Below are 13,313 nucleotides of genomic sequence, written 5' to 3'. Positions count from 1 at the left end.
GCGGGGGAGACATCGGGGGACTGATCCCGGCCGGGCACCGAGAGGCGCTGCACTCGTCCCTGGGGGCGGATGGAGCGCGTGGCTTCCGGGGCTGGCTGGCACTGCCTTGCCCGCCGCCCGCCGTCCCGGCCTGGTTCCTCGCCAGGAAATGTCTTCTTACTGGAAAGACGGCGGCTGTCTGCTGCAGCCGGTAGCAGAGTTTGCAACCAAGCTGCACAAGCCCGGGGCGACAGAAAACTTTGCGTTCGTTTTTGGGAGTGTTCGGGTAGAACCAGCGTTTTTTTAAAAAAACACCTGCTAGGTCCCAGTTCGTAAAGGAGCACCCTCAACCCCACCGGGGGAGGATGAGGGTGGAGGAAGCATTTTCACGGTGGAGGCTTAAACATGACCAGAGGCGCCGAGTCGCAGCGCCCAGGACACGGCCCCTCCGGAGCCAGCTGCTTGCTGTGTAACTGAGAGCCAAGTCCTCTGAGGACACTCCGGCCATTGGGTAAACACTCTCCTTGTCTCTCCAGCAGCTGGGGGAAGCCAGGGCACCCAGCTGTTGCCCTGCCAAAGAGCCAAGGTGCTTCCTTCCAAAAGCCGCAGGCACTGGGTCCTTTCCTGGAGGACATAGCTTCTGAGAAAAGCAGACTGTAGCCCCTTTAGGGGAAAAGCACATCTATAAAATCCTGTGCCTGGATGCTCAGCACTGGCCCTGGGGCCTGTACCCGCCTGCCTTCATATTGGCAGTGGTTCCCTGGGCATGGGATGGTCTCCACTGAGAAGTTAGCTCCCTTGTGAGCTCAGTCCCACCCTCTGCCTTCTTCCTCCTGTTTCCTTAGTTTTTCTTATCCTTCTCTTGTTTCCAGCTTTCTTACTTCATCTTCTCTTCCCATTCATTCCATCTCTCCTTCTTCTCTTCCTTCCTTAGAAATTCACTTAGAAATGCATTCATCAGGTATTAAGCATTGTAGTAGTCAGCTCAGGCTGCCATAACAAAATACCATGGCCTGGGTGGCTTAAACAACAGAAATTTATTTGTCACAGTCCTGGAGGCTAGAAGCCTGAGGTCAGGGTGCCAGCATGGTAAGGTTCTGGTGAGACTCTCTTCCTGGCTTGCAGACAGCCACTTTTTTGCTGTGTCCTCACATGGCAGGGAGAGGGGTGGATGTTTCTTGCTCTGTCTCTCTCTTCCTCTTCTTATAAGGCCACAGAACTATGGAATTAGGGCTCCACCCTTATGACCTCATTCAACCAGATGTGACCAGTATTATTAACAAAGTGTGAACAGAACACACTTTGGAGAAGACACAGTAGGAGAATGGAGAGGCAGGAGTGAATAGATGTCTCAAGAAATCAAGGAGAGCTTGACAAAAGAGGTGACTTTTGAGCTGGCTCTTGAAGTATGAGAAGGAGTTTGCCAGACAAAGAAGAGAGGAACTGTACTTCAGGCAAGGAGAGTAGCATGTGCAAAAGCACAGAGTTGTGAAAGGACATGGCCTGCTTGATAAGCAGTGAAAACTTCTGTAGCACTGGAAATGAGGGTGTATAGGAGGAGTGGCAGGGGGTGTTGGAGATGCAAATTGGAGCTCTCCTGTGAAGGGTTCAAGCAAGAGGTGATGATGGCCCAAGTTAGGGCAGGGACAGCACGGGGGCGGGGTGGTGGTGGTGGTGGAAAGTAAGAACAGAATGCAGGAGACACTGGCAAGACCAAATTGGCTGATTGAATGGTGGGGGGAGGAGGCAAGAGTGGAGGGTGACTCCTGGATTTTAACCTTAGGGGACTGGCATCATTCCCTAGATATGGAAGGAGGAGTAGATCTGAGGTTGGGGTGAGAGTAGAAATAGTGACTGTGAGGCATCTCTAAGACATCCTGAGGAGTATGGTGGGTGCTGGGGGTGAAGTGGGGATGGAACAAACTCTATGCAGGTTCGTAAGCATATGTGAGGAAACTGTCTGATGTTGGAGAGAGAACCATACTAAAGGATTAGAGGGAACAGTGCTCCGAACTCACACAGGGCTGGGAATGGTGCCAGTTCCCAACCAGTTAACATTGAGGCATTGGGTAGAGTACACAGAATGTCTTGCCTTGATATTGGGGAATAATTAGCCCTAGACTGAGCACTGCTCTGGTCTCATCTAACAAAGCTTAACAACAAGACCCAAAGGGATCAAACAATTTCCAAGACACTTAACTGAGTCTCAGAACAAAGTTCAAGAATATTTATAGCAGGGTTTCTCAACTTCAGAACAACTGACATTTTGAGCTGGATAATTCTTTGTTGTGGGGGCTGTCCTGTGCATCATAGGATGTTTACCATCATACCTGGCCTCTACTTATTGGATGGTTGGTTGCCAATTACCATTCTCCAGTTGTAACAATCAATAATGTTTCCAGACAAACAAAATCATCCCTAATCGAGAACCACTGATTATATAAATAAGGGCATATTAAAGAACCCAACAAAGTAGAATTCACAATCTGGTAGCCAATAAAAAAGTTACCTGGCATTGATGGAGCAGGAAACTGTGGCCCATAAGAAGGAGGTCAATCAATTAATTGAAATCAGACAAGAACTGACACAGATGTTAGAATTAGTAAATGGGTACTAAAATAGTTATTATAACTGTATTTCAGACATTGAAAAAGTTAAGTAGAGACATGGAAGATATTTTTTAAATACCCAAATCAAACTTGTAGGGGTGAAAACTACAACATATGAGGTGAAAAATACATTGCGTGGGATTGATGGCAGACTAGATACGGCAGTAGAAAAAACTAGTGAACTTGAACACAAAGCAATAGAAAGGATTCAAAATAAAACACATACAGAAAAGAAGAATGAAAAAAATTAACAGAACATCAGTGAGCTGTAGGAAAAATTCAAGTGTCCTGATCTAAATATAGTTGGAGTCCCTGAGGGAGAAAAATAGACAGGTAGAAACAGAAAAAATGTTTGAAGAAATAATGGCCAAAATTTTTCCAAATTTGATGAAAATTACAAACCCAGAGATCCAAGGAACTCAGCATACTCCAACTACTCCCAGTACAAGACATATGAAGAAAATAACACCAGGGCATATTATAATCAAATTTCTTGAAATCAGTGATAAAGGGAACATCTCAACAGCAGCCAGAGAGAAAGGGCATCTTATGTACAGAGAAAGAAAGATAAGATTTCTTATTGTAAACAACACAAATGAGAAAACTATGGAGCAAAATCTTTTAAAAACTGAAAGAAAAAAAACTATCAACCAGGGATTCCATATCTGGCAAAAATATCTTTCAAAAAGGAAGGCCAAACAAAGACAGTTCAGTCATACAAAAGTTGAATGACTTCATTACCAGCAGACACACAATACAAGAAGTGGAAGGAAAATGATAACAGATGAAAATATGGATCTACACAAAGGAAGGAAGAAATAGTAACTACACAGGTAAATATATAATACTTTAAAATTATTTAAATATCTTAGATAGTGGATTGCTAAAGCAGTAATAATAATAATAATAAATGTGGTGTGAGATTTATAACATACATAAATGTAAAATGTATGACAACAGTAGCACAAAGGCTGGGAGGGGAGAAACATATTGTAAATATGTTTTTATAGTATGGGTTATGTGGTATATACCACTTGAAGATCAAGTGTGATAAATTAAAGATATTTACTATATACCAAAAAGTAATCACTAAAATAACAAAACAAAGTCATAGCTGATAAACAAATAAATGAGATAAAAAGGAACCATAAAAATATTTAATTAGTCCCAAAGAAGCCAGAAAAAAGGAAACAAAGAACAGATGGGACAAATAGAAAGCAGATTAAAAATGATAGATTTAAACGTAACTATATAAATAATCAAATGAAATGTAAATGGTTTAAATACCCAAATAAAAGGCAGAGATTTCAGACTGGAAATAAAAGCGAGAACCAATTATATGCTGCCTACAAGTACAGATCTTCCTCTACTTACGTTGGGGTTATGTCCCAGTAAACCTTTGGTAAGCTGAAAATAATGTAAGGTGAAAATGCATTTAATACACCTAACCTACTGAACACCATGACTTAGACTAGCTTACCTCAAACATGCTCAGAACACTTACATTATTCTACAGTTGGGCAAAATCATCTAACACAAAGCCTACTTTATAATAAAATGTTAAATATCTCATGTAATTCATTGACTACTGTACTGAAACTGACAAACAGGATGGCTGTCTGGGTACAGAATGGTTCTAAGTGTATGTTTACCCTCAGGATCACATGGCTGACTCGGAGCTCTAGCTCACTGTTCCACCCAGCATCACAAGAGTGTATCATACCATATACTGCTAGCCTAGGAAAAAATCAAAATTCAAAATTCGAAGTATGGTTTCTACTGAATGTGTATGTATCACTACACCATTGTAAAATCAAGAAATCATAAGCTGAACCAGTCAGGGACTATCTGTAAAGCATTTTAACTATAAAGTTGAAAATAGGTTAAAAAGTAAAAGTATGGAAAAAAGATATACCATGCTAACACTAATCACAAGAAATTGGAACAGCAATATTAAATAAGTAGATATTAAGCAAAAGTTATTACCAGAGATAAAGAAGTTCATTTCATAGTGATAAAGGGGTCAATCAAGAGGACAAAACAACCCTAAACGTTTCTGCATCTAATAACAGACCTTCAAAATACATGAAGCAAAAGCTGACAGAACTACAAGTGGAAACAGAAAAGTCCACGATTATTGTTGGAGATTTCAACTCTCACCTTTCAATAATTAGGAGATAGAATAAGTAGGCAGAAAATCAGCAGCAAGGATATAGAAGATAAGAAGAACATTATCACCCAACTTGATCTAATTGACATTTATAGAACATTCCACCCGGCAACAGCAAAATACATATTCTTTTCAAGAGCATACAGCACATTTACCAAGATGGATAGACCATATTCTGGACCATAAAACAAGTCTTGAAAAAATTAAAAGAATCCAAGTTATACAAAGCACATCCTCTGACTACAATGAATTTTAATTAGAGACCTGTAACAGAAAGATCTTTGAAAATTTCCCAAATATCTGAAAACTAAATCACACACTTCTAAATAATCCACAAGGCAAAGAAGGAATCAAAAGGAAATTCAGAAAGTATTTTGAAATAGATAAAAATGAAAACATAACATAGCAGAATTTGTGGGGTGCCACTAAATGCCTTATCTTAGAAAAGAACAAAGGTCTCAATGATTTTCAGCTTCCATCATAAGAAAATAGAGAAATATGAACAAATTAAACCCAAAGTAAGTGAAAGAAAGGAAATAACAAAGATCAGAGCAGAAATCAAGGAAATAGAAAAGAAAGAAATAATAGAGAAACTGAAAGTTGGTTCTTTGAGAAGATCAATAAAATTGTTTATTCTCTAGCCAGACTGATCAGGAAAAGAAGAAAGAAGACACAAATTACCAATATGAGGAATGACAGAGGTGATATAGCTACAGATTCTACAGATATTAAACAGATACTAAGGGAATGTTATGAATAACTTTCTGACAATAAATTTGACAACTTAGATGAAATGGACAGATCTTTTGGAAGATACAAAATACAAAACTCACTCAAGAAGAAATGGGTACTATGAATAGCCCTCTATTAAGGAAATTGAATTTATAGTTAAACACCTTACTACAAACATAACTTCATGGCCAGATGGCCTCACTGGTTAATTCTATAAAACATTTAAAGAAGTAATACCAATTTTATACAAAGTCTTCCAGAAAGTTGAAAAGGAAAGCATGCTTCCCCATTAATTTCATATTTATTATCAATATTACCATGATAACAAAACCAGAAAAAGACATAACAAGAAAACTACAGGCCAATATCTTTCATAAATATAGATGCAAAACTTAAACAAATCAATCTCACTATATACACACACACACACACACACACACACACACACACACACACACACACACACACACACACACACATATAAAGAATTCCCAGCAAGGCAAATTTGGTTTACCATTAGAAAATCAAGCAATTATAATTCACCAAATTCATGAACAATAACAACAAAAACCCATACCATATGATTGATTATTGCAATAGATGCAGGGAAAGGGTTTGATTAAATCCAACATCTATTCTTGAGGAGAACTCTCAGCAAGCAAGACATAGAAGGAAACTTCCTCAACTTGATAAAGGGTGTTATGAAAAATATACAGTTAACATAACATTTAATGGTCAATTATGAAATTCTTTCCCCATAAGATCAGAAGCAAGACAAGGATGTCTGCCCTTATTCAATATTTTACTGGAAGTTCTAGCCAATGCAAATAGTAAAGAAAATGAAACAAAATGCATCCTTATAGGAAAGGAAGACATAAAACTTTATTTGCAGATAACACAATCATTTATGCAGAAAAATCTAATGAGGTCTACAAGAAAGCTACCAGAACTAATAAGTGACTTTAGTAAGGTTTTGGAATACGAGATCACTTTTTATTTCTGTATACTGGCAACAAAAATAATTGGAAACTGAAGTTTTAAAACAATGCTCTTTACAATTCAATGGGGGAAAGAACAGTCTTTTCAACAAACGGTACTAGGGCAAATGGATATCCACATGCAGAAGAATGAGGTTGGTCTCCTTCCCAACACCATACATAAAGTTACCTCAAAATAGATCATAGACCTAAATGTAAGAGTTGAAACTATAAAATTCTTAGCAGGAAACATAGTTGTAAATATGTGTGCAATTGTTTCTTAGATATGACTCCAAAAGCAAAAGCGACTAAAGAAAATACAGACACACTGGATTTAATCAAAATTAAAAACTTTTGTACATCAAAGGACACTATCAAGAAAGTGAAAAGACAGTGCACAGAATGGGAGAAAATATTTGCAAATCATATCTGATAAGGGTCTAGTATCCCCAAATATAAAAGAACTCTTACAACTCAACAATAAAAAGACAAAGAACTCAAGTAAAGAATGGGCAAAGGATCTGAATAGACACCTCTCCAAAGACGATATACAAATGGTGAGCTAGCACATGAAACATCATTAGTCATTAGGGACATGCAAATTTCAAAACCACAGTGAGATACCACTTCACATGCACTAGGATGGCTATAATAAAAACAAAAATGGAAAATACGTGTTTGGGGAGTTTGGGGAGAAATTGGAACCCTTATACTTTGCTACTGGGAATGTAAAATGGTGCAGCTACTGTGGAAAACACTTTGGCAGTCACTCACAAAGTTAATCATAGAGTTCTTATACGATCCAACAATTCCACTCCTAGGTATGTACATACATGCGAAAACAAGTTCGCACAAAAATTGTGCCCAAACATTTAAAGTATCATTATTCATAATATTCTAAAAGTGGTAACAACTGAAATGTCTATCAACTGATGAATGGATAAATAAAAGTGGTACATCCATACAATGGAATATTGATCAGTCATAAAAAGGAACAAAGTGCTGAAACAAACTACCACATGGAGGAACCTTGAAAGTATGATACTAAGTGAAAGAAGCCATTCATAAAAGGCCACAGATTACATGACTCCATTTATATGAAATGTATGGAAGAGGCAAATCCATAGAGACATAAAGTAGATTAGTGGTTGCTAGGGGAATGGAGGCAGGGGTGAACTGACTGCTTATAGATATGGAGTTTCTTTTTGGGGTGGTGGAAATGTTCTGGAATTAGATAGTGGTGATGCTTGTGCAACTTAATGAATAGATTAACAACCACTGAGTTGTACGCTATAAAATGGTGAATTTGATGGTATGTGAATTATATCTCAATTTTTAAACTGGGCAAAGGATTTGAATAGATATTTCTCCAAAGAAGATGTATAAAGATGGCCAATATCAGTAGTCATTAGGGAAGTCAAATCAAAACAATGAGATATCACTTTACATTGCTAGGATGGCTAAAATAAAAAAAAAAAGACGAACAATAAGACAATGGGATGAGGAAAAACAGGAACCTCATGGGATTGTAAAATGGGACAGCTACTCTGGAAAATAGTTTGGTAGGTCCTCAAGAGGTTAACATAAAGTTACTGTATGAATGTAAATGCTCACTGGCATATACCCAGGAGAACTGAAGACATAGGTATATGCAAAAATGTGTGCATGAGGGTTCATAGCAGCATTTTCACAATGGCCGAAAAGTAGAAACAACCTACTGATCTGCACGACACTATTAATACACACAACAACATGAATGAATCTCAAAATAATTCTTCGAAGTGAAAGAAGTCAGCAAAAAAAGATGCATACTGTTATTCCATTTATGTAAAATTCTAGAAAATGCAAACTGTACAGTAACAGAGAGCAGATCAGTGGTTGCCTAGGGTGGGAGACTGGGGAGGGGATGAATGAGGGATTACAACAGGGCAGGTGGAAACGCAATGGTCGTGATGGTTTCATGGAGGTATGTATATGTTAAAACTTAGCAAATTGTACATTTTTTTGTGTGTGCCATGCACACATGGCATGCAAACTGTGCAGGTTACTTTATGTCGACTATATCCCAAAAAAGCTATAAACAAGGAGCAGATTTTTGAACTGATGAGCTGCAAGGTCCTTTCCAGCCCCGGTTCTGTGACACCTACTAAAGGGAATTATCCCGAAGCCTCGTACTGAAATGGTGCTTTGTAATAGGATGCCCAAATCATTGAGACAAAACTGGGGATTTTGCTTGAATTATTCAAAGACATGCCTTGTTCTTTACCTTTCTGGGACTGTGTAGACAGAGCCTCAAAGCCCTGTGGGATGACAGAGCAGGGAAGTGTCTCTTCAAGCCAGCGGGAAGGTGTCCAGGTCGGACGGAGGAGGAAACTGGGGAAACGACAGCCTAATGAGAGCTGCTCTTTCCAATTTCTTTACATCTATGATTCAGAGGATTGGCTCGCCATGGACATTCCAGACCCGTGAGGCATCTCAGGGCCGTGAATGCATAGACATCCCAGGGGAAAAAACAATGGAAGACAAGGTGGAAATGAGAAATGGCCTTTTTAGGTCTCTTGACCCAAATGCAAGGAGCTGAGAGGATATGGAGGAAGAGGTGGAAGTCTCTCTTCCCTGCAGGAAAGGAGATTATGATTTGATGGGGTCTGGGGAAATCAAATGCAAGACATTGCAGACCTGGAATGTCAAACCTCCAGGGATGACTTTTAGATGGACGTGCTACAGGAGCAGGAGGAAGGAGGTGATTCCCCTCCCTGCCTGATTGCAGTGAAAGCCAAGAAGGCAAGGGAGGGAAAGAATGAAAAGCCAAGAGGCACGCTTCAAAGTCATTTGTCAGCTGGGCAGCGCCTTAAGCCAGTGCCACGGCTGATGGATCACCCTGTGGAAAGTACCTGCGGAGATGGACCCAGCCCAGGAGGCTGTCACCCTATCCTCAGCCTGCACCTGGAGCAGATGCTTTAAAGGAAGACAATCAACACCCCAAATGCCTGAGGTGACTCTGGGCAATATTTACACCTGCGGAGAGTGGCATTTTCTTTTGATCCCAGAGGGTGATAAGTTAGGAGCTTCAAGTCTGAAGCAGGGGAATTGAGTGCTCTTGTAATTTTATCCTACACAGTGGAGCGCCTACATAAACTCTTCTTATCCAGAGGAATGTCGACCTCAAATATCCTTTTTCACCTCCACCCTCGCTTCTCCCACCATCCCAGGCCCTGTGCAGTGCACTGCCCTGTCTACCAAAAGGCTGATAACATCAGTCAATATTACCATGATTCCTTAAATTAGGAAGGCATCCCATGGTTTATAAAGCCCCTTCCCCTCCGTGATCTCGGTTTGATTATTATTCATCCTGTGAGACAGGCATGCTTTCTCTCATTTTTAGGAGAGGAACATGAGTGATATGAACACAGATACTTGGATTCATTCATTCATTCATTCATATAGTCATTCAAATAATGACTGAACACCTAATGTGTCAGGCACTGGTTAGGTGTGAAACATAATGATGAAACCAGACAGCCATAGCCCTCGCCCTTATGGAGCTCAGTCTAGTGGGGTTAGGGGGGAGGTAGATGGGGAGAGACATTAACACAAGACAAATCTAATCACAAACTGTGAGAGGCCTTATTACAGGGGAATCTCAGCCAGTCTGGAGGCCAGGGAGAGCATCTCCTGAGGAAGTGTTATTTGACCTTAGAGCTGAGCTGATGGATGATGGGAGTTAACCAGGAGATGATGGGGTGGGGTAGAGAGTTCTCCAAGAGGAGGGAGGAGTATTGGGAAGGCATTGGGACAGGAAGGGACATGGCACAGCAGATAGAAAGAGGGAGAGAGGAAAGAAAGAAGGCTGGCGAGGTGGGCGGGGCCTTGCAGGCCAGGGCCAGGAATTGAATCTTGATCCTCTACACCACGGGGAGCCACAAAAGGCTTTGAAGCAGAAAGCAGAGCAGAACTGGCCTGACTATTCCAGTTGCTTTGGTGAATGATGTCTGAGGACTGTTGGGGCTTGAATGGGGCTGGGGCTGCAGAAATATAGAGAAGTGGACAGATTTGAGAGCTATTTGGAGGAAAAATTGACAGAAAGTTCATGCTTTTAGGATTTCAGCACACTAGGGATGTGAATGGAGGTAGTGGGGTGTAGCATGTTGAATGGGAGCCCCCAAAGGTATGTCCATGTCTTTACCACTGGAACCAGTGAAGGTAACCTTATTTGGAAAAAGGTCTTTGCAGATGTACCTAAGTTAAGGATCCCAAGATGAGATCATCCCAGATTATCCAGGTGGGCCCTAAATCCAATGACAAGTATCTTTATAAGAGAGAGGCAGAGGGAGTTCACACAGAAGAAAAGACCTTGTGAAGATATTGCAGCCCCAAGCCAAGGGATGCCTGGAGCCATCAGAAGCCTAAAGAGGCAATGATTCTCCCCTAGAGCTTTCTTGATTTCAGACTTTTGGCCACCAGAACTGACAGAGAGTATATTTCTGTTGTTTTAAGCTGCCAAGTTTGTGGTAATTTGCTACAGCGGCCTTGGGAAACTAATATGTGGGATTTTGCTATAAAACGGCTACTTTTCTTTTTTCTTTCTTCTTTTTTTTTCCCCCAAAGTGTTGCCTTTTTAAGAATAGTAGATTATTGGGCCCTCTCTTTATGTGTTCAGGAAACGTATGAAAGACAAAAAGACGTGAGAAGCCAAGAAGACTTCAGCCCGTGGCCAGGGTTAAGACCCATGTGGTGATGTCTCTGATCACTGTAGGGGTACAAACTTAGATTTGGGATGGAGCAAAGCTGACTGAGATGATCTCTCTGACTTAACCTCATTATCTCAGATCTCTAAGCTCATATTCAAACTGGCCAGAGACTCAACACCTAGTCTCCAACAGTCTTTGCTCTGTCTCAGCACACAAAGGTACCAGCTTCCAATGAGGTGACTCATACCAGTCAGAAGGACCATCATTAAAAAGTCTATAAGTAATAAATGCTGGAGAGGGTGTGGAGAGAAAGGAACCCTCCTACACTGTTGGTGGGAATGTAAATTGGTGCAGCCACTATGGAGGACAGTATGGAGGTTCCTTTAAAAACTAAAAATACAGTTACCACATGATCCAGCAATCCCACTCCTGGGCATATATCCAGAGAAAAATATAATTAGAAAAGATACATGCACCCCAATTTCCATAGCAGCACTATTTACAATAGCCAAGAAACAAGCTAAATGTCCATCGATAGATGATAAAGAAGTTGTGGTATATATAGTGGAATATTACTCAGACATAAAAAAGAATGAAATAATGCCATTTACAGTAACATGGATGGACCTAGAGATTATCATATTAAGTGAAGTAAGTCAGACAAAGATGAATAGCATATGTGGAACCTAAAAAAATGATACAGATCTTATTTACAAACCCAAAATAGACTCACGGACATAGAAAACAAACTATGGTAACCAGAGGGAAAAGGGCAAGGGAGGGATAAATTAGGAATTGGGGATTAACAGATACACATTACTATATATAAAATAGATAAACAACAAGGACTTACTGTATAGCATAGGGAACTATATTCAATTTCTTATAATAACATATAATGGAAAAGAATCTGAAAAAAAATGTATGTATACATATAACTGAATTGCTTTGCTGTACACCTGAAACTAACATTATTAATCAACTACATCTCAACAAAAAAAATTTTAAAAAGGTACCAGGTTTGAGCTCATACAGTATCCCACCTGACGTAACTGTAGGTAAGATTTGCCAGCAAAGCTCGAGGAAGAAAGGTTCAATGGCCCCCTGGACCTTGGAAATAAACCTGATGGTTCGAGAGTGGCCATCTTAGTTCACAGGGCCTTGCTGCCTGAGGAAGGAATTCACAGGGCTCCCCTGGGGGACTAGTGTATTTATAGACCCTAGAGGAGAGGAAGGATGGAGGCTCCTGGGAGACGTCATAGAGGATGTGCAAAGGAAATGAAACTGCTCTGAAAGACCAAGGGAGGAACGGGGACCTGCGTGCCTCTGGGCGAGGCCAAAGGATCAGAAGGAATTGGGCAGGATGCAGGGAAAAGGGGGCAACTCTGTGGGGCTGGCGTGGCAGCAGGGGTGAAAAAGCCACTCTTTACCTTTTTGGAGGATCCCTCTTAGGACCAGTTTGGCTACTGAACAGTGAGTCCATTGAAAACATTGTAAATACTGCTGGTTATCTGAATTCCATTGCCATAATACCTTTCAGGAACATAGTTATGTGTCAAGGGAGGTGCATCTGTAAGGGGATCACTGATTTCTTCAATACATAAGAGCAGCTGAGAATGTATACAGTTTGCCAGGAAGTTGGAATAAACGTATAAGTTGCACAAACATTTCTGGGACGTTTGGAACCTATTTGGATGTGGCTGAAAGGTGCCCTGTGGAAGGATTTAGCATGTGCGGGGACTGAGGTATGGGATTAAATGCCAGGGAGGTGAACAGAGGTAAGTGTGGTTATGCTGCAAAGCAGCTACTTCCCTAATTTTTGCAAAAACAATACCTTATGATGGTTAGTGTTTGACTCTGCATGCTTGGGGAAAGGGCAGGTGTGAGAGACAAGATCTTAGTCTGTGGCCAGGGTTAGGATCCAGTTGGTGATAAGGTTTGGGAGGCACTGGACACCAAGACAAGGGGAGAATCATTCAGCTAGCTGAAGAAATCCTAGCAATGTCCCCAAATCCAAGCAACCAAGTTTTTTCCTCCAAATGGTCATTAGGGTCTTTAGATTTCTAGAGTAAGTTTCAGGTTAATTTACACATCATTAACATCATGGTCTCACACCCAAAGTGGAAAAGTTAATCCCCACAGCATCCACTCTATG

This window comes from Camelus bactrianus, chromosome X, assembly GCF_048773025.1.
Source record: "Camelus bactrianus isolate YW-2024 breed Bactrian camel chromosome X, ASM4877302v1, whole genome shotgun sequence".
Taxonomy (NCBI): Eukaryota; Metazoa; Chordata; class Mammalia; order Artiodactyla; family Camelidae; genus Camelus; species Camelus bactrianus.
The sequence above is the reverse complement of the archived record's forward strand: the minus strand, read 5'-3'. Positions refer to the sequence as shown.